The sequence below is a fragment of the Haemaphysalis longicornis genome, unplaced genomic scaffold, assembly GCF_048455015.1.
Source record: "Haemaphysalis longicornis isolate Haplotype H1 unplaced genomic scaffold, Haemaphysalis longicornis Haplotype H1 scaffold_8, whole genome shotgun sequence".
NCBI classification, from domain to species: Eukaryota; Metazoa; Arthropoda; class Arachnida; order Ixodida; family Ixodidae; genus Haemaphysalis; species Haemaphysalis longicornis.
Genome location: NW_027526445.1, coordinates 72568244 through 72592297, shown reverse-complemented (window position 1 = coordinate 72592297; position 24054 = coordinate 72568244). Strand labels below are relative to the sequence as shown.

Sequence of the window (24054 nt, the reverse complement as noted above, 5' to 3'; positions counted from 1 at the left end):
CGTGAGAGGTGGGCAGGGGAGAGGAGAGGCTCTTGTGGGCCAGGGGCGGCAGATCATCTTTCGACGACATTTGCAGTGAAGCGGGCAGATACCCGGCCATTTTTGTTTCTTTGTGGCTTTCCCGCGTCAAGTTGCGCAACACGCGAGAGTGGCGGAGACACCCGGCGACAGTGTATTACCAGTGCTGCTTTGTCGCCCTGGCCCACACTGCGCCTATTTAATCACGTACATTGCATGGCTCGCCAAAATTTGTTTATATAATTATCTCGAAACGATGTAATTACGCTCCATGTAGTTACGTCACACGACACTGAACAGACACGCTCGCACACGGCAGGCAGCGCGGTTAGGTGACCGCATGCGCTCAAAGAACTTCCGCAAAAAAGGAACGTGACAGGGGTGTATTTTGCGTCAGTTCGCTGTTTTATTTTTTGTGACTAGCTAGGCTTCAAGATCGTCAAGTGAAACTCCGTTCTTCTTTCCTCCGTGTATCAAAGCAGCCAACCATGGGCTTTTTAAAAAGCGCGCGCATCTCGTCATCGGAGCGTCTGTCGTCTGCAATGGCGCGCGTCGTCTGCTAACCGAAACTCACTTCGTACCTTGAATGCTAAAACTTCAACGTGCTTTCCCACCATAAGTTTAATCGAGGTCGTAGTGCCTGAGCTCACCTCGGGTGTTGCATTATTCCTTCGGTTCCAGTGGAGAATACAAAGGCGAGTTCACTCGTGCAGCAACCGAGCGTACGTCTGACGCTCGCAACATGGCGCCGGCCTCCTCTCTTGCATTGCAAGCCTTCTAACGTCGGTGCAGTACTTAGACATTCTGGGCGGTGTACCGAGACCTTTTTGTCCAAGTTTTATGTTCCCCGGTGGCGAAACACAGCCATTCGCCGGTTCAAACGTTCACGACAAGAGAAAATGACCTGGCGCAGCAACAGATATTGCTTAGGCTGATTTCTTCGGCCACTGAAGAGCAGGTGTTTGATCGCCGACGCAATAAAAGATTCGTTCCGGCCTTCTTCAGGTCACTGCCATTCCGTACGGACGAAGCTGCAGTCGTTGAAGTGAATGGGGGAGATGACACGTTACTAAAACACTTGCGGTGTTATGTCCCCTACGTGCATGCATTATAAACATTTAATTGCGTCGATGCAAGCTTGTGTGTGTATTCAAAATTCGTTGGTCGGCACTTGCAAAACATAAGCTCTTCTAAAAATATTTTTATTCGAAGTCTGCAGGAAGCAAATGTGCGCCCTTGATTTATGTTGGAGCTAATGAACAAACTACCGATCACTGGTCAACATTTTCTTTCCGGTTCCAGTTTCAAGGCAGTCATACAGCACCTGACTGTCGTCTGATCGCGTCATAGGAGCGTCTGCTCGCCGTTAGCAGACGGCGAGCAGACGCTCCTATGACGCGATCGCGCTGGGCACCCATAGCGCATGCGCGATGCTTCGCGCAGCCCCTTATGTGCTACCGTGTTCGCGGCCACAACGCCGCGCGCAAAAAAACCACGAGCGAAGCAGCAGCTAGAAGAGGTGGTGTTGCTACAGCTAGAAGGTACGGGGAAAGTGGAGACTGGTTTAGACTGGTTTAGGCTGTCATTTTTTTCGTGCACGTGTGGCACGGGTATTAGTGACACTATAGTTTAGGCCACAGAAGAGGGGCAAGGGGGCAGTGTCTTCTCTCTGTAAATGCCGCGCGCCGCAGAAGCCCGTCCGCGTGGTGTACAAGGGGTCTAGGACGTTTCGGTGCGGATCAACGGTGCACGGACATTTCTGTGCATGGATGTTTCGGTGCGCAAACTTTCCGGCAAACGAATTATCTGGTGCTTACTTGTTTTAAACAGCCATTTACATTGGTTTACATTTACATTTTACATTGATGCCATATGTTTGATTTTTGCCAGTTTTTTTGTATAAACTGAGCATTTCTTTAGTTCTGTTCAATACCTCGTTCAGGAAACACCTATTATGCCGCTAACTAATTAAATCCTTTTGCAGTCCTTTTTATTTACGACAAGGCTTTCTAATGTAAATTCGCTCTTTTTCGCCCCATGCATGCACATCAGCTAAGAAAATCAGCCGGTGTTTACGGTGCATTTTGCAAGTAATTTTCTCTAAATAAAAGGCACACTCCCACTACCGCAAGAAAGCAGCTTTACAAACATTCTGTTGCCCCCGATAATGCAGAAAATCTTATGAAGTGTTTCATCTGAGCAGCGAAAACTTGCAGGTACTGTTGTAGGCAGCTTTTTTTTTATATTAATATCGTCGTGGAAGAAGAATGGTTCTTTTTGAAGACAGCTGCAGCTACTATCTTTCTTAAATCCTGCTAAGGGCGCGTGTATGGATTGTGCGTACAAATACCAGCTCACTCCCGTGTTCAGGCAAAAGGGCGGACCTAGAGTCATTTATTTAGTGACGCTATAGGTGGACCACGAAACAACCCGAACGCCTTTTGCCTGTCTCTCTCGAAATAAACTGGCTATTTCCCCTCGTGTTCAAAATCCCTCCTCTCATACGCTCATGTTAGCCCTCGGCCTCCTCCCTCTCCTGAACGAAAACGAAGGTCGGGTCGGCTTTTGCTGCCGCCAAGACGAACAAAGGGGCAGTGGCTGCCGTGGGGCGCGGAGCGTACAATGCATGCGCGGTGGGGGGATCGCTTTCACTGATAAGGCGCCCCTGCCCTTCGATCTTAAGCCGCGGAAACACCGGAAACATAGGCATCGAAAAGTGCCGTACAGAGGAAGTACAGGGACGAAATAATTATCAACAATAGCGTCGAAATAAAGGCGGAGTAACAACAAGCAGATCATAGGCCCGTTTACATTGACCCGACGAGGGCGCGTTGAGTCGAAATAAACAGGTTTTTTGGACTCGACACCCCCATGTATAAGCGGACGGGGTGGGTCAGAGAGCCGTCGCGGCGAGTCCAGTCAACTCGGAGGCAGGGGGTGGGTTAGCTCGCTCGTCGGGCTGAGTCGGAGGGCCGCGGGGAACAGAATACCGTATTTGCGCGGTTCTAACGCGCCCCCAATCGTAGCGCGCGGATAACTTCGCGCAGGAAAATTCTAAAAAAAAAATGTGACACTGACGGTACTGCGCAGATGGAAAGACATGACACCACGTACCTGAAAGAGGGAGATTTTATTTGGCATGCAGCTCTAGAAGCCAAAAATGAATTGCGCTTCACAAGGTTGCTTATCCATCTGCTGCTGGAAATAAAGTTATAGCGGGGAACACTGAAGTTGCTTGCGATTTCAAGTTGCTTGCGATTTCAAGTGCCTTGATCTTCATAATTCTAAGCGTTAGGGGCTAAGTAGAAGCACAAAAAAATGTGCAACAGCTGACCAGGGTAAGCGGCATGCCATTGAGGAATCAGTGCGCCGAAATTCACTCACGTGGTGTTGACGGATTGTTTTTATTGGATTGAGTTGGATTTTGCGGGTACTTCGTGTCCGTTGCGCATGGCAATGCTGCTGGTCGCTTTAAAGCCTATTTCGGTTTTGAGCCCGATTGTAACGCGCACACAAATATTAAGCTACCTTTTAGCAAAAGAGGGCGCGCGTTAGAATCGTGAAAATACGGTAGCCCCTTTTCCGTGAACCCCGCCGCTCCCCTCACCTCGACTCTTTGGACGGGGTTCATATAAACTCGGACGCGTCGAGGTAAGCTGAACCCGCCACTCAACTCACCCCGCCCCCGTCGCGTCCATGTACACGGGGCTCATGCCATGAAGGAGATAGAGAGAGAGACAAGAGCTACCGAAGAAACACTCGCGCCGAACACTTGTGTTGTGCCGCTGTCGCCTATGTAATGCCCCTCCCCCCCCCTCTTTTCTTTTTCTTCTCTCTCTCTCTTTTCTGCCTGTCTTTCTCTCTCACGCCTTTTCTATTCCACCCCTAGCCTCCTCCCAAGTCTGTTATCCCCTCTTCCCCTCCCCACCGCACTGGGTTGTATGCAGGTGAGCTCCCTACTGAGCTCAATAATATCCCCAGTGCACTTTCCTTTCCTTTCTTCCACCAATTAAATCACCTCTCACTTCTCTCTCATCCCAACATTAAGGATGGAATGCCGTTATATGGGACAGTCACAGGAATGACCTGGACGAAAAAAGACTCTCTCTAAAAGTGTCACCTGCGCCATGAACCTTATTGATTGATTGAATTTTTATTGGAGCAAGGAGGGCGTGTGCCGTACGGTGTCACTTGCATGCCTTTAACCCCAAGCACAGAAAACACCAAGGAAAGGGTCCGCAGTTTCCAAGCTATATATATGTCGGTTCTTTTCTCTTGCTTTTTTGTGCCCCGCGGGATAACGGGCCTCAGAATATCTGTAAAAGTGAGTATGCGCACGTGCTTGTGGTGTCGTGGATTAGTACGAGCGCTAGAATGTTAAAAGAATTCCTGGGACATTCCGTGCACCGGATGGTCCGAATCGAGATCCGAAATGTCCGTGCACCGAAACGTCCAGCACCGAAATGTCCGGATTCCGGGTACAGGCAACGCTTTCCGTAGGCCGTCGCGCCTAAGGTCTCCCCCTTACAAGACACATCAACTCTCTGAATCACTCATTCGACCAGTTTACAGCCACGGTGCTCCAATCGGGATATAGAACCCATTACGACAGGGAAGCCTGCCAATCATCTCTGATCCACAAATTTAATACTCTCTCATCAAGGGGCATTAATGAGTCTCCGGGTAGGCTATCGTGCCGTCGAGCCTATTCAATTGAGCAGTCCGTCTGTTCCGTCGTGTTCATGCTGACCGGGACCCGTCTGGGCTCTTGTGCATTCGCCGCGGTAGGGGGATTAGTTCAGCGCAACGTTGGTTCAGCGAGCCGGCCCTCGCCCTGCCCGTGCATTCGCCTCGGTGGATTGCGCCTCCTTGCCCTTCCTCCTCGCCCTTCTTCGCGCGCATGCGCAGTCGGGTCTCGGTAATCACGGTAACTACGTACACGATGGAACAGACGGACTGCTAAAACTCTATTGTAGCAGCACGAACGTATCACATCATTCTACTTCCCAAGAAGTACTGACACGAAATTTTCGTGTTACGTTTTTTGACGTCGGCAGTTTGGGGCAAGTAGCAGATGATGTCGTGTCGGCCCGCTCTGGGCTTTCTCGTGCGGCGAAGATTAAAATGGATTTAAAATATGTTACGCCGAACGGTTGCTGTTGAAACTTGCTGGGAGATATCTCGTGATAAAAAGGAAGCATTTTACATAATTATCTCAGCTTTGAAATTTCGTGTCAGTACTCCTTTCAAGCACGTTGGTTTAATGCTGCGAAAGTGTTACTTTCCCGTGCGCTTTTTATGGTCGGAATGTCACTTTGCCACCTAGTTTTGTTCACAAATCTGGTTCCCATGTCCTGCTTTTTGTACGCACTCATTCTTTGTGTGTGTTTTTTTTGCTTATGTTGTGCGCGAATTCATACTGGGGCTCTTCAATTTACAGTCCCGGACTCACCGCGGACTCACCGCGGACTCCCCGAGAAGCAGTCCGGCACTTGATTTTCCCATGGCTTCGGGAAATTTTCGGACTACCCGCGGACTATCCGCGGTGAGTCTGAGTCTGTAAATCGAAGAGCCCCACTGCCACCGATGCCCGGCTGCCCGGAGCCACTCCAGTGGCGGTCCCAAGGGGGGGGGGGGGGCGATCGCCCAACCCCCAAAAGAGGTCCTAAGCTTCTTACTTTTTTGTTTTTTGAGCATACCGCTTGTGCGAGGTCGCAAACGTGTTGCGACCGTCAGAAATGCGGGCTCGAGCCAGCCGTTGTACCGCCTAAGAGGAGCCAAAAACCGCTGTGCCGCAAGTGATTGTGCGCAAGCGGGTTACTCCGCATACGCGTGCACGCCGTCATGGTTATCACCTCCTCCGAATAGCTGGGGCAAGGCGGGGAGCAGTTCTTTATTCCCCCCCTTCCTCGTCCCCCAAAAATTCGCACCCCCAAAATATTCGCCCCCTCCAAAACCAACCTCTGGGACCGCTACTGAGCCACTCGTCGGTCCTTTGGCCACTCTATACTAGACGGTCACCGTCGCTACTCAGCTGCGGTGGTGGTCGCCCTGTTCCCCGGAGGGAGGATGACGCCCCGCAGCTTTCACTCCGGTGCTGCCGTTAGAGAGCCGACAGGATCTGCTGGACAGCTGAAAGTTGGTACGGCGGGAGGTCGGTCCTGGTTGAAGCCTCTCCTACTTTCATCTCACAGTTCCACCATAAATGGGCAGCAGTCGCTCTGGCGTTGTTGCACAACACACACGTGTCGTCTGGGTACAGTTCTGGTGATATGTGCCGCATTATGACCGGGGTCAGTAATGAGTTGGTCTGCAGTTCTCTGAATATTGATGCTTGCTCCCTAGTTAGCTCGGGGTGTGGCGGTGCCATCACCCTTCTATTGTTTCTGTAATACTTGGTTACACCTTGAAAGGTGTTGAACGTATCTTTTGTCTCCATCCACCACTCTGCAGACGACAAAAAAAATCTAAGCTAGGCTAGTCAATAAATGAAGGTGTGAAAATGTTATTGGTGCATTAATATTACATATGATGTGGTTGTTAAATACCATGAAAAACTGTGAATTATGGCAGTGTTTGGTTGTACAGCCGGTAAAACGCTTGTCTATAACAGCGATTTCAACTTTAACCATGCTACATACGAAAACTGCCGAAACATACTCGTTCCAAAGAATGTCGGAGGCAAAAGCGAAGGGCTAAGACTTCAGAATTCCGCAGTAGTTTTATTCAAATCCCGCTCCGGCGGGGCAGGATAGGGCTGAGAGTACGAACGCTGTGTTATAGACAAGCCTTTTACCGGCTGTACGTACACGAAACTGGCACTTCCAATTTCGGTTTCGTAGGCGCGGTGGGGCTGAAAGAAAGGGAGAGAGAGAGAGAGAGAAAGAGAGAAATACTTTTTATTTTCTCGAGCAAAGACTGATATAAGTCTCGCCCTTTGAAAGGCATCCCTAGTTTGGGTGATTCCTTGTGAAATAGTAAAAACAAAAATTACTTCCTGTGTGCCGTCAATGCATGGCCATTTACGAGAAGAATATGGCAAATCATCTGTAACTCCCGTTTCATCAGATCGAGCTATCCGGAAACAAATCATTAGGCGGTTGGCTGCTGAGACGACTACATAACCACGAAAAGTTTCATCTCAGCCGGTATCATGGGTATTATGAGTTACACTTTGAAGTCGCCACTCCTAAGCCGTCACAGCAGCATATATATTGCCGCGAACCATGCATTGGGTTTGTTTATGTTTTGTTCTTACTGCACGGCCGCGCCCGGCTGTGTAATCTGTGCCCCAAGCGAAGCGCGTGTTCCATTCTTTATTTTTATGCCGCACTGGTTATCTCATTCTGATACGGAGGGCGTTTCGCCCGAACGTCACCTTCCTAGAATAATCTTCTTTGATGTACAATGTTCTGCATGTATGGACGGTTCGAGAAATACTCACGCCGAAAGATAAAAGCCTGCGGAGCGCAGGCGCCGCGGTATTCGATTCGCCGACACCAGTCTCCGCACGTCACTTTGTTGACTGCTGTTTCGCCGCCTGTGATTTTTTTTAGTTGTCAGGGAAGCACAAGTTCGCTCCAATAAACTTCTTTTCCTTGAAGACAACTGCGTCGTCTTTGGTTCGTGACAATATACACAGCCAACGTGAAATAGACAGCTGAATATTCTCCTTCTAGCATGAAACTCTAGTCCTTTAAGTTTCACTAAGCTAACTGACCAAGAACTACGCTACATTTCAAATAAGAAAAAAAGTGTTTCGTTTTTTTATCTCGCGTTTATCCTAGCTGTGGCCCGGTCCGCACACCCGAGGTGTGGCCAACTTTCAATTCAAAGTGTATTTGTAAAAGCGTATACCAGTGCAGATTTGTCGGTATGTACTGAATGAAACTTAAAACGAACAGGCCGTCTTCAGCCGCTCCTTACGCGCACGCAACGCCATGGCTCATCTTGGCTGCCCGGTGCAGCAGCTCTATGGCGCCAGCTCCCATCTGACCACACTGGAACATTCCCGCCCGATGACGACGACCTCAGGACTATAATAAGAACTGCCCAGCGGACTGCGTATACTGCAGCACTGGGGTAGTCAACAACTCTGTGGTGAATAGCTATGAACATTGGGACCCAGGCTGGGCCCGCAGGCCTATTGGTATGGGCACACTGCCTTCTGCGGCCCTCGCAGGCTTGGGTCTCCCAGAATATGTATGCTAATAAAGTATTATTATTAAACGGGACAGCGGAAGGGACAAGAATAGGCGCTGTCTTGTCGCTGTCGCTGCAGCGCCTAGTCTATAGCTTGCCCCTGAGACTTCTGTCCCGTTTAAGCGCTGTTGTTTCATTCAGTATTTGCAATTCATTTGGATAGCTTGCCCCTGAGACTTCTGTCCCGTTTAAGCGCTGTTGTTTCATTCAGTATTTGCAATTCATTTGGACATACAATTTTCATAATGAAAACTATGAGCGCGCAGGAGGAGGTAAAACGTTTATTGAAAAAAATAAATAATGACAAGTGTAATATTATACTTAAACAGCTTCGTTGTGGAATGGGTTTTTTTGAAACTGTATTGACTATTTGGATTGGTCTATGGTGCGCTGTTTTATTACGTTCTGCCTGAACCTAAATCACTACAGAAAGGAAGGATTCAATGTTTATTCCTCAAACTTCATTTAAAAAGAAACTACAAAACAAGAGCACGTACACACGCAAGGCGTTTGAACCCGCCCCTCTCCTAACTGCTGCCGATGGCGTTGCATGGAAACAAATTTGGCCGCGTATCTGCTTTATTCACTGAAAATGTCAAGGGACGATGGACCTCCAGCGAATATCAGTATGAAAGTAAAAAAAAACAAAAAAAAAACAAAAAACAAAAAAAAAAGAATAATAATAATAAAAAAAAACACGGATGGTAGAAAAGGAAACACGGACTAAATGCCGGGCCTGATTATCAGTCCCGGATGGTCGTCCCGGGTCGTCTGCAGTCTGCCTGAGACGCGATCCGGCACTCGATTTTCCCATGTATTCAGTTGGTCGTATTAACCCTATGTGTATATATGTATAACCGTCGACCAGGACTGGTAAATCGAGGTAACCCGCTGTCTGCAGTTTTATTTCTCTTCTTACCCGTGGCTTTTTACGTTCAAGCTGAAACTTCTAGCATGCCTTTCAGCGCCCTTGCCGCTCAACTCCCTTTCCCCTCCTATTCCCAAAACACATCCTTTCCCCTCTCTGCTCTAATGCTGAGGGAAGGAGGGCTAGTTCGTATTGTCGTGTTTGCGCTGCGCGAATTGTTATTCGCATAATCTTCCATTTTAGCAGTATACGCGTTTGGTTGGTTGTGCACACCCATCCTTTGCAATGAGGTGCGCCGTAGTGGAGGGCTCCACAGACGCCTGGATATCTTATAAGTGGGCAGAAATATTGAAACACAGGCGTTCAATTCGCTTGAAAGTCACGATGTCGTAAAAGAGCAAGGCACTCATGCAAGGACAAAAAAAAAAAAAAAAACGAACGAAGGCACAACGCTAATCTCGCAAATGGAATTTTATTGGAAAAGATCACCTTTTTATGCAAAAAAAAATCACATACCACCCAAACCATCGACTACAAGCTAAACCCCCACAAGAAAAGTTCCCCGTGCGATATGCTTCGCATCCGGGAAGTTCTTGGCAGCAAATGCTACGCGTCTTTTACGCCCACCATTAAGGTCCCAGAAGGTAACAAACGGCGACCTTCCCAACCCCACTGAAGAACAGGAGAGAGAAGCTGAAAAAAATTGGGCCCATCTCCCCGCGAGGGGGACTCGAGTAAATGCGTCGCATAGGGGGTGGGTGTATTGAGTTAACGTTTAGTGTTTGGGGAGTTGGTGGTAGTGAATGCGTTGTATCAGCAGCTTCTTGACGTAGTTTGAATGAGTCAAGGATATAAGGCGCGTTCGTAGGCTCCCATTCCGTGTCGGCTTTGTGGCGCAGTGGGTAGAGCACCATGTACATTGCGTTCCGCCCGCTGGGTCGGGGGATCGGAACCTGGCGCCGGATAGTATTTTTTTTATATATTGTAGGGGGAGGGGTGCGGACTACGACTACGGACGTCAACGCGGGTGACATGGTGAGTTACTCAAATGCTCTGCATTTAAAATTTAATGTGCGCTGTATGCCGTCTTACTATTCGGGGGCCAGCGCGACCACAGACAAAAAGGCCTTCCAGAACGGCGTGTCAGCCCTAGTCGGTGTTGGTCAGTCACGCGCGCAGCCACCGTCTCCCTCTCTCTCTTTTTACGCAGCCCGGCTTGCCGTACTACCTCCGCATCTCCCCTGTTCATGGGCCCTTCGGCGCCAATGGCAGAGGAAGGAACCCGCGGGGTCGGGATAGACGTGACGGGCGACACAGCGGGGCGCGGTCAGTAAGCCGCGCCCCCCCTCAAGGTCGTCGTTCCGGCTTCCAGGAGCGCCACAACAAAAGGCGCATTAGGATCGCCGCTTCCCCTCGGGGAGATAACAGAGGAGCGCGACGGAGGATTCCGGCTGGGAGGGTTAAAAGAACAGAGGGCGCTGCAGGCAGTCCATCTGTACTCCGCATCTGGTCCGCAGGGCTGACCAACATGGCTACTGTTTCTGGACATAAAGGGAGCCTATGACAACGTAGATAGGGGATTGCTGTGGCATATACTGGACGAAGAGGGGATTGGGTCAGAATTTGTGGGGCTGCTAAGGGCAATATATGAGGATAACAAGGCGCATATTACATGGGAAGGACGTACAGGCACAGAGCCCGTGTACATTCGAAGAGGTTTAAAACAGGGGTGCCCCCTTTCGCCATTGCTGTTCACACTGTACATTAGAGGAATGGAAAGACGATTGGAGGAGAGTGGATTAGGCTTTGACTTGTCGTACCGAAGCAATGGAGAGTTGGTGGAGCAACGGATTCCGGGATTGATGTACGCGGACGATATAGTGTTGCTGGCAGATAATGCGGAAGACCTTCAAAAACTGGCCGACATTTGTGGGGATGAGGCAACGTACCTAGGCCTACATTTTAACCCGCAGAAATCTGGAGTCATGGTGTTCAACGAGAAAGCTCATACAGCACCAATAAGAATTCAACAGGAAGCCATACCATTAGTAAATAAGTACAAATACTTGGGGATCTGGTTTATTGAAGGAAAAGGCTACCTGAATGCCCATGAAGAACACCTCAAACTGAAAGGGAGACGAAATGCAGCAGTAATGAAACATAGAGCACTTTGGGGATACAATAAGTACGAGGTAGTGCGAGGCATCTGGAAAGGGCTAATGGTGCCGGCGCTCACGTTCTCTAATGCCGTATTATGCCTAAAGTCCGATATCCTGTCGGGACTGGAGGTTAACCAAAAGGCAGTCGGCAGATTAGCACTGGGAGCTCACAGTAAGACTACAAACGAGGCGATACAAGGCGATTTGGGTTGGGCTTCATTTGAGGCGAGGGAAGCGCAAAGTAAGATACGTTTTGAGGAGCGGCTTAGACATTTAGATGAGAAGAACTGGGCAGCCAGAGTGCACAGGTACATGTACCTTAAAAGTGTGGACACCCAATGGCGAAAGAGGACGCGAAAGCTGGCGACTAAATATACCTTGACCGCGGCAAATAAACAAGGGGGGGCAGTTAAAAAGCAAGTGAAGGAAACAGAGACGCTCATGTGGAAAGAGAGGATGGAAAAGAAGGGATCGCTGGGAATCTACAAAGCAAGCAAAAAAGAGATCCGGAAAGAGAACTTTTATGACAACAATAAAGGTAGTGCGTTGCTCTTTGAGGCGCGGGCTGGCTGCTTGAGAACTCGAACCTACATGAGCAAATATTCGTCCCAGGATGAGACATGTGTTGTATGTGGCAGGGATAAAGAAACAATCGACCACATAGTAATAGGATGCGAAAAGATTCAGCCGGATAGAATTGGGGGGAAAGTCCTACTTCCTGAGGCACTGGGCTTCGCAATTGATGGAAGCATTAACTGGTCAGCAGTAGGTATTACTAAGCAGCGGCTAGAGTATTGGTGGAAAAAAAGCAGGGAAGTCGACAAAATAACATCCCAGCCGGGGGTAGCGGCAGGGCAGAATTAAAAAGAAATCCGAGTTGAGGGACTAAATTTAAATTCAAACTACTAAGATAGGCTAGATGGCGCACGCCGTCACCCCGATCCAAAGGGGAGGCCTTTAATCATCATCATCTGTAGAGTTTCTCTATGGTGCTGCGTGCTTTAACAACCACGTGACCCCTGACGTCACTGCTCCGCCAGTTTTTTTTTTCCTTCGGGGCGCCGTGCTGTGCGTGTGTGTCATTTTCCTTTCTCGAGTGCTCGTCGTGTTGCGGCGAGGTTTCCAATTTCCGCTTATCGTTGCGTGCCCCGTGGGTGTTTCCGTGGGTGTTATTGCGTGAGTGTGATGTGTTGTCGCATGGAATATCTTGCTGCCGAAGACGCCGTTGCAAGCTTTTGCAAAAGCGATGCAAGCTTTTGAAGGCTTTCCTCTAGTTCGTTTGGGAAACGGGAGGAGGGGGACCGTTGACATTTTGACGACCGCGATTACCGCCATGAGAAAGCCCGAAGTGGACGGGAGCTGAAAGTCAGTCAAGGGGTCAAACGTAGGAAGGAATAGGGCACCAGACGTTCTGTCTACGACCGTTGCACTGCTCAATTAAAGCTACTGGGCGAAGTTCCCATTCGTGACACGGCTGACCCTGGTGACACGGCGGCTGGGGTGCGTGTCAATGGGTAGGTGACCAGGCTTTGTTAGACGCTCCACGTGTTTACAAAGGAAAGGAATTTTGGCGGCGAGGAGCACAAAAATAGGCGTGCATAGTATGAGCAATACCTAAAGACGTGCCACCCGCCACGGTGGCTCAGCGACTAAATTAGGCGCATAAATATTTTTGCGAATATAGGCAGGCATTTATCTAATGATAGGATGATAATATTATTAGGGGACTTTAACTGTGTTTTAACCGCACGTGATAAGACAAGCAGCCGGCCTTTTAAGGATGGGAGCACTGAGCTGTTACGTCAGCAGATTGTATACGGGATGGAGGATGTTGCTGAATGTATGCAGGGAGCCAGAAGCGTACAATACACCCACTTCCAGGGTACAAGCCACGCCCGACTGGACCGGATATACATAACTTTAGAACTGGTTCCGAAGTGCCGCAACTACAGTGTTCTGCCAATGTCCTTTTCTGACCATTGTATGGTCAAGTGTAGGATTGGGTGCAAAAAACGGAGTAATAGTTTCACATGGGACCTATGGAAGTTAAATGCAAAGCTTTTAAAAGACGTATCTTTCACTAGCTTAGTCACGGACAAACTTAGCAAAATTGAACAGGATGGCCAAAATACGGTGGCGGCAATGTGGGAACTAACTAAACAAGCAGTCAAAATTAAAGCTATCGAAAGGGGCAGCTGCATAAAGTACGAACAAAATAAGAAGGAAACAACCCTACGAGCTTTGCTGCAAAACATAGAACAAGAAAGCAAACAGCCGGGGGCTTACAGAGACGACATAAGACAAACAAAACAAAAACCAGAAATAATAGATGAGGAACGCTATCAAGGAGCGCTAGTAAGAGCAAGAGCGGAACAGGTGATAGCGGGCGAAAGGGGGTTGGAGAAGGCGCACGCTAGTCGCAACCATATAAGCGAGATTGATTGGAACGGCGTTACATCAGACGATAACAACCACATTGAGCGAGCGTTCTTCGAGTACTAAAAATCGCTTTTCGCTTTCAGGGAAGTTGATATGGAAAACTTCAAGAAAGATTTCCTTGGCAACATGCCGAGACTGGATGATGAAACGAAGGAGCTGTTACAGCAGCCAATAACAGTAAAAGAAGTTGAAGAGGCTATTGACAATTCAAACTCGGGAAAGTCGCCAGGGCCGGATTGTTTAAGTGCGGCATTCTATAAAGAATTTGAAAGTGAAATAGCTACGGTTCTAACTGCCGTTTTCAATGAAGCGTTTAATTTGAATGTCCTGCCACCTTCTTATGGATCCGCTCACATGATACTAATCCCAAAAACAGAGGATGGGGAAAAACTTAAACAAGTGACTTCATACAGGCCCATTTCACTCACGAATGTTGATTATAATTTTTTTATGAATATATTAGCAAGTAGACTCCAGGGAGTGATCCATAAAATAGTAGGCTCTCATCAAACCTGCGGTATACGAGGAAGATCTATATGTACTAACAACCACAAGGCCAGGTGCGTGCTTGAGTGTAGCGATGCCGCAAAAGTAGGTGTCGCGGTTCTTCAGCTGGATCTCGAGAAGGCTTTTGATTGTGTGTCACATGAAGTGTTGCTTTGTATACTGGATTATATCAATGTAGGTTCTGTTATCAAAGATGGGGTGGCTCTGGCGTACCGAAATTGCACCACGCGGTTAGTGGTGAATAAGACATTGGGAGCGCCCATTGGCGTGCAACGCTCGGTGCACCAGGGATGCCCACTTAGCCCACTACTGTTTTGTATTTACATTCAAACTTTGTGTTTGCGTATCCAAAAAGACGTAGAGATTCGTGGATTCCGCCTCCTGGAGAACGAAGTGAAACTGCTGGCTTATGCGGATGGCATTGCTGTGTTCTGTGAAAACAAAGAGAGCATTTATATAGTAGTCCTGGTCACAAAACGGTTCAGTACCACAACCGGAAGCCTAGTAAATTGGGGAAAATGTCTTGGTTTCAAGCATGGCGAATGGCAATCCACCCCCAGCGTTTTTGCCAACGTAGCATGGACAACAACCCCAGTTAGGTATCTGGGAGCCCCCCAACAGTTTTATAGGGATAGCGAACCATATTGGCGAGAACAGACAAAAGAAACTCGCGCGAAAGCGGACAAGTGGAAAGGGGCTTATTTGTCCACGTTTGATAGGGCGACCGTGTGTAATTTGTTCTTAGTATGCAAACTGTGGTATGTGATGCACATGTTGCACTGCTCACGCACGAACGTGCAAAAGTTGCATAGAGTGTTCGCTGTTTTTGTTTGGGCCTCGAATTGGGAGAGGTGCAGTCGTAACAACTTTTTTAGGCGTGTGAAAGATGGAGGAGTGGGGCTAGCGCATTTATTTGTGCGACAACTACTAAATAGATTTCTTTTTTTGAGAGAAGTAAGGGGCCCTTTTCTTCGTACAGCGTGTCAATTAAGGCTAGGCAGGGTTCTCCTCGATTTTGTGATTACGACTGAATACATGACGGGAGGTATCTTTGGATATTTTAAGGAGGTCGTTGCCAGCGTGAAGTTTTTAAACGCAAGATTTTCAAAAGAGTATTTAAGTACGGTTGCGCGTAAGAAATTGTACCATGATATTGTCGATGTGTTGTTCCCTGTTCCCATGTACAGGGCTATGTACTGTGGAAGGCCTGGTAGCGATGTGCTTAAGAGGGTTAAAAGAATGCAGATTCAACCAGGGGTCAAATCCTTTATGTTTAGGCTACATACAGGAACATTATTAGTACGAACGTTTATGGAAGAAAGGGGGTTATTCGTACCATGGGGGACAGATTATTTTAGTTGTGAATCCCCCGAGACAATAGATCATGTATTTTTGCATTGTTGGGAGGGAGTATATTTTTGGGATGTGCTACAGAGGACATTACACGAAGATTTGCCACTAGATCCTCACGGTATACGTTTCCTTGCGATAGACAATGAGGATGGAGTGCCTTACGATTTAGTCATGGCACTGGGTCTCCATAGTATATGGCGCCCTCGTACAGCAAGGTTGTATAATGATGTTGATGCGCGATGTGCAAGGGAGTATTTTAAAGAGAGCATTGGGCGATTTGTTGAAGTTATTAAGTTCCACCAGGAACTACCTGATTGGCTGCCGCAAATAGAGGAACTAATCAATATGAGGGCATTTTAAATGGACGAAGTCAGCCCTGTAGTGGCTGGCAACTCCACCTCTTGTATGTGTACATATTTGCAATGTTGAGATGTAATCTGTTGTGAATTGTCAAAGACAGGCAATAACTACAAAAAAAAAAAAAGCCACGGTGGCTCAGTGGCTTAGGCGTTGCGCTGCTGAGCACGAGGTCGCGGGTTCGATTCCCAGCCGCGGCGGCCGCTTTTCTGATGGAGGCGAAAAGCAAAAACGGCCGTGTGTACGGGATTTCGGTGCACATTAAAGATCCCCAGGTGGTCAAAATTAATCCCGAGCCCTCCACTACGGCGCGCCTCATCGCCTGCGCTGCATCGGCACGTTAAACCCTACAATCAATCAATCAATTAAACGCATATGCCGCCCGAGATCCGGTAGCTCAGCGGTAGGTTTGCTTTTAGTCTGTTTTTCATTTGTGTCATATTTGTGTTTTGCGGAATACCTCCTGGTTTCTGTACGCGAGTGAAAGAGGTGGATCACGTGACTATTTTGCGTTCACCTAAGTTTTTTGGTCACTGGACTGGACTGGAAAGGACTTTATTCACATCGATCCTGCAGTGGGCGGGGGTTTGTTATGACCCCGTCCCGACGCGGCCGGTCGTCGCATCTTCTTCGCTATAGGCGCAGGTCCCTTTACGGAGTCAGTGCTTTTCGAGTGCAGTGAAGACGTGCTGGATGGCCCACTCTTGCTTCGTCTTGTCTCTTGATTCGATGGCTTCCTGTAGTCGTGCCGGGTAGTCTTCGAAGCTGGCGCCTTCTGGGTCGGTGGCGCAGTCCCACATGATGTGCCACCGGTTGGCCGGCCCCTTTTTGCATACCTCGCATAGGCTGCTTGTGTACTCCTCTGGGTACATGCGGTGTAGTGCCGCCGGCGACGTGACCGACGCCGTCTGTAGTTGTCTGAGAATCGTCGCCTCTTCGCGGCTCAGGGCCCGATGGGGCGGGGGGTATTCTCTTCTGGACAGTCGCGCGTTTTTTAGTTCTTCACCGTAACCTCGGGCCCTATCTTTGGACTCTGTCCACCATTCCCACTCGGGGCGGCTTTCCACTCTGGGGGCGCGGTGTGTTAGTGCGCGCGCCTCCCTGTGGGCCGTCTCGTTGTGGTTCGGTGCGTGCGACGAGCATTCGCCCGCGTGCGCCGGAATCCACCTGACTTCCACTCTTCTCGGGTACCCGACAAGGATGATCTTGATTGCTTTGCTGCTTACGCGCCCGTTCGCCAGGTTTCGTACGGCTTCTTGGGAGTCACTCAATATTGTGTCGCAGTCGGCTTCGGTCATTGCCAGGTCTATGGCGATTTCCTCGGCCTCCGTGGCGTTCTCGCACCTTGCGCTCGCTGCCGTGGCTATTCTTCCTGTTCTTGCATTGATCGTGACCATCTGCCTTTGCCGTAGTCGCCGCGTCGACGTACCTCGTTCTCGGGTCGTCGCCGTGTTGCTCGACAATGTACTTGGCCCTCGCACTTCTCCTTTCTCGGTTGTATTCTGGGTGTACATTCGTCGGTATGGGGTTCACGCGTATGTTTGCGCGCGTTTCTGGGTCGAGTTCTTGCAGTTGTCTTCCCATGGTTCGGCCTGTCTTGGTTGACGATAGCCGCTCTCGCTGCGCCTCCAGTTACGCCTCGATGAGCTCATCGACCATGTTGTGGGTACCTAGTTGCAGGAGTATTCTTGTACTCGTTATGACTCGCTGAAGCCCAGCGCTCGCTTGTGCATCCTCCGTATCATAGCGTCGATTTTGGCCTTTTCAGTCTGTGCCCACTGGTGGTACGCGACCGTGTAGGCGACGTGGCTTATTGCGAAGGACTGCACCAGTCTCGACAACGCCTCCTGTGACCAATCAGTGGCCTAGTGTGGGCTAATCAATGAGCCATGCTCAATTGTGACGTCGCGTTTGTGGGCGTGGTTCTGGTGGCAAAACCGAGAAGTTTGATGTTTTGAGAGGGACAGGAAAGAGAGGTGGATTATGCGATCATGAGCCTTGAAAGTTGTAAATGCGCAGTGTAAATAAAGTGTACATATGTACATTTTGGCGTTTGCTTGGAGTAGCTCATCGTTTGCCACGTGCTGTGGGCCAGCGAGTCATCGTTTCAGCGATCATCGCTTCGACAATCGACTTCGGCCAGATATATCCACCTCATTTTAACTCTAGGGGTCCTGACTGTTTGCTTTGTAAGAAGCCTGCGACCATAGCACGCGTTCATAGATTGTTGGGATGAGGTATTTCTTTGGGATGTTGCGCAAAGGATACTAAAAAAAGGATTTCCCGTTGAATAGACATGGCAGTGGCGTAGCCAAGGGAAGGAGGTGGGTGGGGCGCTTAAAACACTAGCAAGTGACGGGATGGTGCTTTTTTTTCTTTTGTAGTGTGTTTTGTGACTGGTATGTTAAAGCCAAGTAATTAAGAAAAAGTACCAGAATGGCACAATCGGATAGACATCGGCTCCATAACGTGAGGGACCCAGGTTCGCATCTGACCACGGGAAACGTTTTTGCCTTCACTTCTCCCACGGTCATCACCATCGTCACCGAAAGTTGGCTTTCCTGCAGTGCGTTTTGAGTGGTCTACAGACGACGCCAGTGAGAGGCCGAAAGCGTCGCCTTAAAAATGTTTCCAACAATTGTGGGAACGCGACCTTAGCGCGTTCCCTTTGGTTCGGCTTCGCCACACCGCTTGCTCCTCGCGGGAACTTGCTCGGCAAGACGTCGGCGAGGGGGATCTACCTCCTCGCCGTAGGAGTTGTCTTTAATTAAGCCGGCGAGCACGCGCGGGAGGCAAGCTGCGCGGGGGGGAGTTGGAGCTCGGGAAGCGAGGCGTCAGGACGCGCCTGGTCATCTCCTTCCTTCGAGGATCGGGCAAAAAGGAGGCCGACAATGGCTGCCATCGGTGTCCCAGCGAGGCAAACGCGAGCGCGCTGAGGCGGCGCCCCGGCGATGACTGTTGTCGCGGTGAGTCGAACCTCTCGATTCCCTTAAATTGCCCGGGCGAGGAACTAGATCCCCGCCGTCAACCAGCTAGCCTGCATGCTCTTTGGATGTTTGTTATTCAGTAATAAATGTCAATGAGCGAAAACACTTGTCGCTTCCTTTGTTCCGGTGAGCCACGGCCCGCCGCGGCTGGCGCGGTACAGCGCGCAGCCGCGGGGTGGGGGCAGATAGCTTGATAGCTGGGCGAAACGAGAAGACGAAGACGGATTAGTCTCTCTCGTCGCTGGTTTTGCTATTGCAGGGAAAAGTAAACTAACCTACTTTAACCCCCCCTCTATAACCCCACATCTGGCGCATCAACGTGGGGCTGGCTCTCGGAACATGGAACATGTCTTTGTTCGGTGTGAGAAAAGTTCTTTGTCCGAACCTGACAAGTGTTACTGCTAGCGTGAATCAGATCGCTAGCGGAGGCAGGCGTACTTTCTTGAGAGCGGAGTGAACGTTGCTACATTGTGCTAGAACATGTGAGCGCCGAGTTTTCTCAGTGCGCCGTATAGGCGGGACGTTTCTGCCGCGGCAAATTGAGGCACTGAAATTCTTGAAGTCCAGCACCCATGACGCGCTAGGGCATAAGGCCCGCGCTGTAATTGCAAGCCCGAAGTGAGCGAGTACGGAAGCTGAGTTGTATGGCCCGATTTTCTTTTCTCTGCTGTCTCTTTTATGGACTCTGGGAGTCGGGCTCTGGGAGCCGTGTGGCCAGGGGCCACGGGTGCCGTTAGGGCTGTCTGGTATTGCGGCTCGGCACCGGGCGTTCCGACATCGCGAGACGCGATGGGCGCCGCCGCTCATTAAGCTGTTTGTATAGCAGCGAGCGGGTAGGGCCGACGACAAAGCCGATGTCTCCTTCACGGCTTTGCGAATGGGGCAGTAGAGCAAGCCTCTGGGTTGCCGGTCGTTGTCAAACATGCGTGTTGCCCGAAGGCTTTTCGGAGCCGGCACCGCGTGGGAGAGGGCACGACCGAGGGGGACGTAGCTCGGTAGCAGACGGACGGGAAACGGCCCCTCTTCTCCTCTGAATGGCGGGGTGCGTGTCGTCGGAATGCTTGTTTTAAGTGGTTCTGCACGTAGCGGGGAAAAAAATCTCCTTCGCCTCGAGAAAGTGAGTTTTTGTGCGCTATCGGAAACCGTCTTTTGACAGCCGCAATTGTTTAGCGTCGTGCCACGCGGCCGATGCTGAGGAATAGCATTTCTTCCTTGCCTGACTTCATGGCTTGCGGGAATGCCGATGTGATACGCAATGCGAGTTGAGTCACCCAGGCTTGCTTGCTACGCGATGTCTGTGATGCCACCTGCTGCTCCGGGTCGGCGAGCGTTCGAGAGCTGGGGACCACTGGCGGCTGCCCTGGCGTGGCAGCTACTTGGAGGCGGCCTAGACGCGGCGCCGTGGGAGCTCCCTACGGCTGGTGTCTTCCTCCATGGAGGGCGTGTTGGTGCGGGCGGCGCCGTCGTGTGCTTCATGGCTTGGCGTCACTTCGGTGCTGGGCCGCACTTTGCGGTCGCGGGGCTCCTGGACCTGCTGATACGTCCTCGGTGCGTCCGGGCTGACAGCAGCAGCTGTACGGACGTCATCTATCAGCGAAGTCGCTACACTTGCTCGGGCTGGCTTCAGCACTACGCTTCGACACCCTGGCCTTCTGTCTTCGGCCAGGGCTGGACGGGACCTGCTGATCCTCACCACCGACTGACAAGAGCGCCAGTGCGAGCAACGATGCTCGTGTTTGCCTGAGCTGTGCTGCGCTACGTCGAACCTATGGCTGAGAACTCTGCGGCCCCCGTTGCATTGGGCCAGCTGATGCCTTCTCAGCGGGTCTTGACGAAAGCAGCCCTAGGCACAGCTGTCTACGACGAAACTGCATCTGTGCTTGGCATGCCTATTCGAGCCAACGTGTGCACCGTCACCTCAGAGGTGTTACCTGCGACACCTGAGCGTTAAATTGTGCATGGGCGAAAGATTGTGCATGCGGCTGACGATGCATGTTTGATGACGGCGAGTGCGAGGACAGCTACTACGCGGGGGCGAACCTTCATGTTCTGTATAGTGTTACGAACATTGCGTTTAGATGTCCCCGTGTGCTATTCTTTCCACCGTACGGAAACGTTTAAGGTTGGAGGGATGTGGGAACGCGACCTTAGCGCGTTCCCTTTGGTTCGGCTTCGCCACACCGCTTGCTCCTCGCGGGAACTTGCTCGGCAAGACGTCGGCGAGGGGGATCTACCTCCTCGCCGTAGGAGTTGTCTTTAAGCCGGCGAGCACGCGCGGGAGGCAAGCTGCGGGGAGTTGGAGCTCGGGAAGCGAGGCGAGAGGACGTGCCTAGCGACCTCCTTCCTTCGAGGATCGGGCAAAAAGGAGGGCGACAATGGCTGCCATCGGCGTCCCAGCGAGGCAAACGCGAGCGCGCTGAGGCGGCGCCCCGGCGATGACTGTTGTCGCGGTGAGTCGAACCTCTCGATTCCCTTAAATTGCCCGGGCGAGGAACTAGATCCTCGCCGTCAACCAGCTAGCCTGCATGCTCTTTGGATGTTTGTTATTCAGTAATAAATGTCAATGAGCGAAAACACTTGTCGCTTCCTTTGTTCCGGTGAGCCACGGCCCGCCGCGGCTGGAGCGGCACAGCGCGCAGCCGCGGGGTGGGAGATAGCTTGCTAGCGGGGCGAAACGAGAAGACAAAGACTGATTAGTCTCTCTCGTCCCCGGTTTTGCTATTGCAGGGAAAAGTAAACCAATCTACTTTAACCCCTCTTCATGGAGCAACACCCCACCGACCCCACCATGTGGCGCACGTCGTTGGGCGAAGAGGCGGCTGGAGTGGTGGTGGAAGAAAAGTAGGGAAGAGAGTTGAACGTGATTAGAATTAGAATATAGCGAAATAGAATCAGAAGTTAAGGGGGGGGGGGTAAACATGGGTGCAAGGGCGGGAAGGGGGGGGGAAGCGATGGGAGTTTAAAACCGGGGGGGGGGGGGGGGGGAGTAGAATAACACAGGCAAGTTGGTTGGTGACAACCGAAGTCCCGATACAAAGGAAGGGCCTCTAATAATCATCATCATAAACATAAGTAATTTTAGGGGCCTTAGTTGGACAAACAACTTGGGCAAGCAGGGAAAAACAACCAACGAAGCAGTGCCGGGAGATATGGGCTGGGCGTCGTTTGAAGTTCGAGAGGCGTAGAGTGAAATATGTTCTGAGAGGAGGTTGAGAGCAACGGATCATTGTAGGTGGGCAGCTAAGGTGTTTAGGTACCTATACTTGAAAAGCGTGGACACGCAGTGGTTCAGGAAGACTAGAAGGCTAACGATGAAATACGGAAAGAACAGTGGAGAATCCAAAACAGCCAAGGTAACCAAAAAAAGAGGCAAGGCAGATAGAAACGGATAAATGGAGAAAAAAAAAAGGAAGCTAAAACGTCGTTAGAGATGTACAGGGCGGAGAAATTGGACATCAGAAAGGAAAATTTGTACGACAATTCCCAGGGCAGTGCTTTGCTTTTTGAGGCTAGAGCAGGTTGCTTGAGAACGAAGAGCTTTGTGGGGAAGTATTCACAAAATGATCTGGTACGCGTGGTCTGCGGCAAGAAACAGAAACTATGCGGCACATAGTGTTAGAATGCGAGGGTATCCATCCAAATCTACATGAGGGAAATGTTCGGCTTCCACAAGCCGAAGGGTAGCACAGATTTAAGGGATTCAAGGGTAGCACAGAGGAAGTTAACTTAAGGCTGTCGAGGCGACGAAAAGAAGATTAGAATGCTGGTGGACGAAAATCAGAGAGGGAAATATTGCCTGGGACAGTTGCCACCTGTAACCGGAAAAAAAAAGTATTTTGTGCCTAATACGTTTTTTGTGCCTGCCCTAAGCAGCGCTAGTATTAAACCAAGAGTGTAAAACGTAGGCATACTAGTCCTTTTTGCTAAGATGACATGTCATCACCCCACTACAAAGGGGAAACCAATAGCAATAATCATCATCATCAAGGGATTATTTTCTTCTTTTTCATTGCTGCTTCCATATTCGTAAAGATAAATCAAGAATGCGTCCATAATTAAATTTAAACATAATTTTAGCCATATAAACGCTTCTTCTTTATGTCACTTTTCCCGATTTTTCACCCCTGCGGCCGAGACAACTCACTCGCGAGCCGGCCCGGGTAAAGTGAGTTTCGGGAACACACTCAGCTAAAAGTGCGTTCGGTGGTACGTGTCATTCGCGTTTGCCTGAAAGCTGCGCCTGAATGACATTTCAGCTGAGTGCACTCTGTGGAAGTGCACTTAAATAGGCGCGTTTGAGCAGGGCTGATAACCACACACCGTGCTCACCAAATTACTTGCGCAGTCATGATTTTCACGAATTCTTCAATCCAGTTGAAAAGGATCATACCGGCAGTGCCAGAAACGACGCCATAGTTTTGAAGCAATAGAAATGAAACCAAAGCAAAAAAAAAAAAAAAATCGCGGAGGGAGAAGTAGGGGTTGCATGCATAGTCCGGTTTTCTTTGCGTTTATTGCTACTCTCTGTTCTTCCCGTGGAACTTCCTCCTTCCGCGGGTCCCTCGGGGTGAACGGGAAAGAGAACTCGCGGGGTCTGGATAGGCGTGACAGCCAGGCGAGATCAGCGAGGTCAGCAGGCCACCCCCGCTCAAGGTCGGCTCTCAGGCGCGCTGCAACTAAAGGCGCGTTAGGGTCGCAGCCACGTGGTCGCAGCTTCCCCGCGGGTAGGTAAGAGGGGAGAGAGCGCGACTGCGGTGCGCTCTTGCCGGCTGGGAGGAGGAAAGTTGTTAAAGGGTTAAATGGCCAGAGGGCACTGCGGGCGGTCGTGTTGCGCACGAGCCGCGCGCTTTGACAGCCACGTGACCACTCTCCTCCCTGTTCGTGTGCCTGTCAGGTGCTGGAAGAGGTGTGCCAGGTGTGCTTTATTTCTCGGGTGTCCGTTGGATTACGACGCTGTTAGTGATTGCCGGCCATCGGTGTGTGTTTGTGTGGGTGTCCTTGGTGCCTGTGATGTGCTCCCGCATCGGATATCTCTTTGCCGAAGAGGCTGCGGGCTGCTCCTGCCCTGGACACGTTTGTCAACACACTGCGGGAAGGAGGCTTGTCCCGTTGACGAAGTCAGTCCTTGACAGCTCTGCTTGGGGCTCTGTGTAATGTGTGAGTA

The 24054-nt window shown here is 50.4% G+C and overlaps 1 long non-coding RNA gene across 2 annotated transcripts in view; it reads left to right on the top strand.

The window, feature by feature from the left end:
• Positions 1-23779: 23779 nt before the first annotated feature.
• LOC144149280 (uncharacterized) overlaps positions 23780-24054 on the top strand; it is an 89394-nt gene continuing 89119 nt past the window's right edge. For both annotated transcript variants that reach the window (XR_013318253.1, XR_013318254.1), the window contains exon 1: positions 23780-24047. This is a non-coding gene — a long non-coding RNA (uncharacterized LOC144149280). The remainder of the gene's footprint in view (positions 24048-24054) is intronic.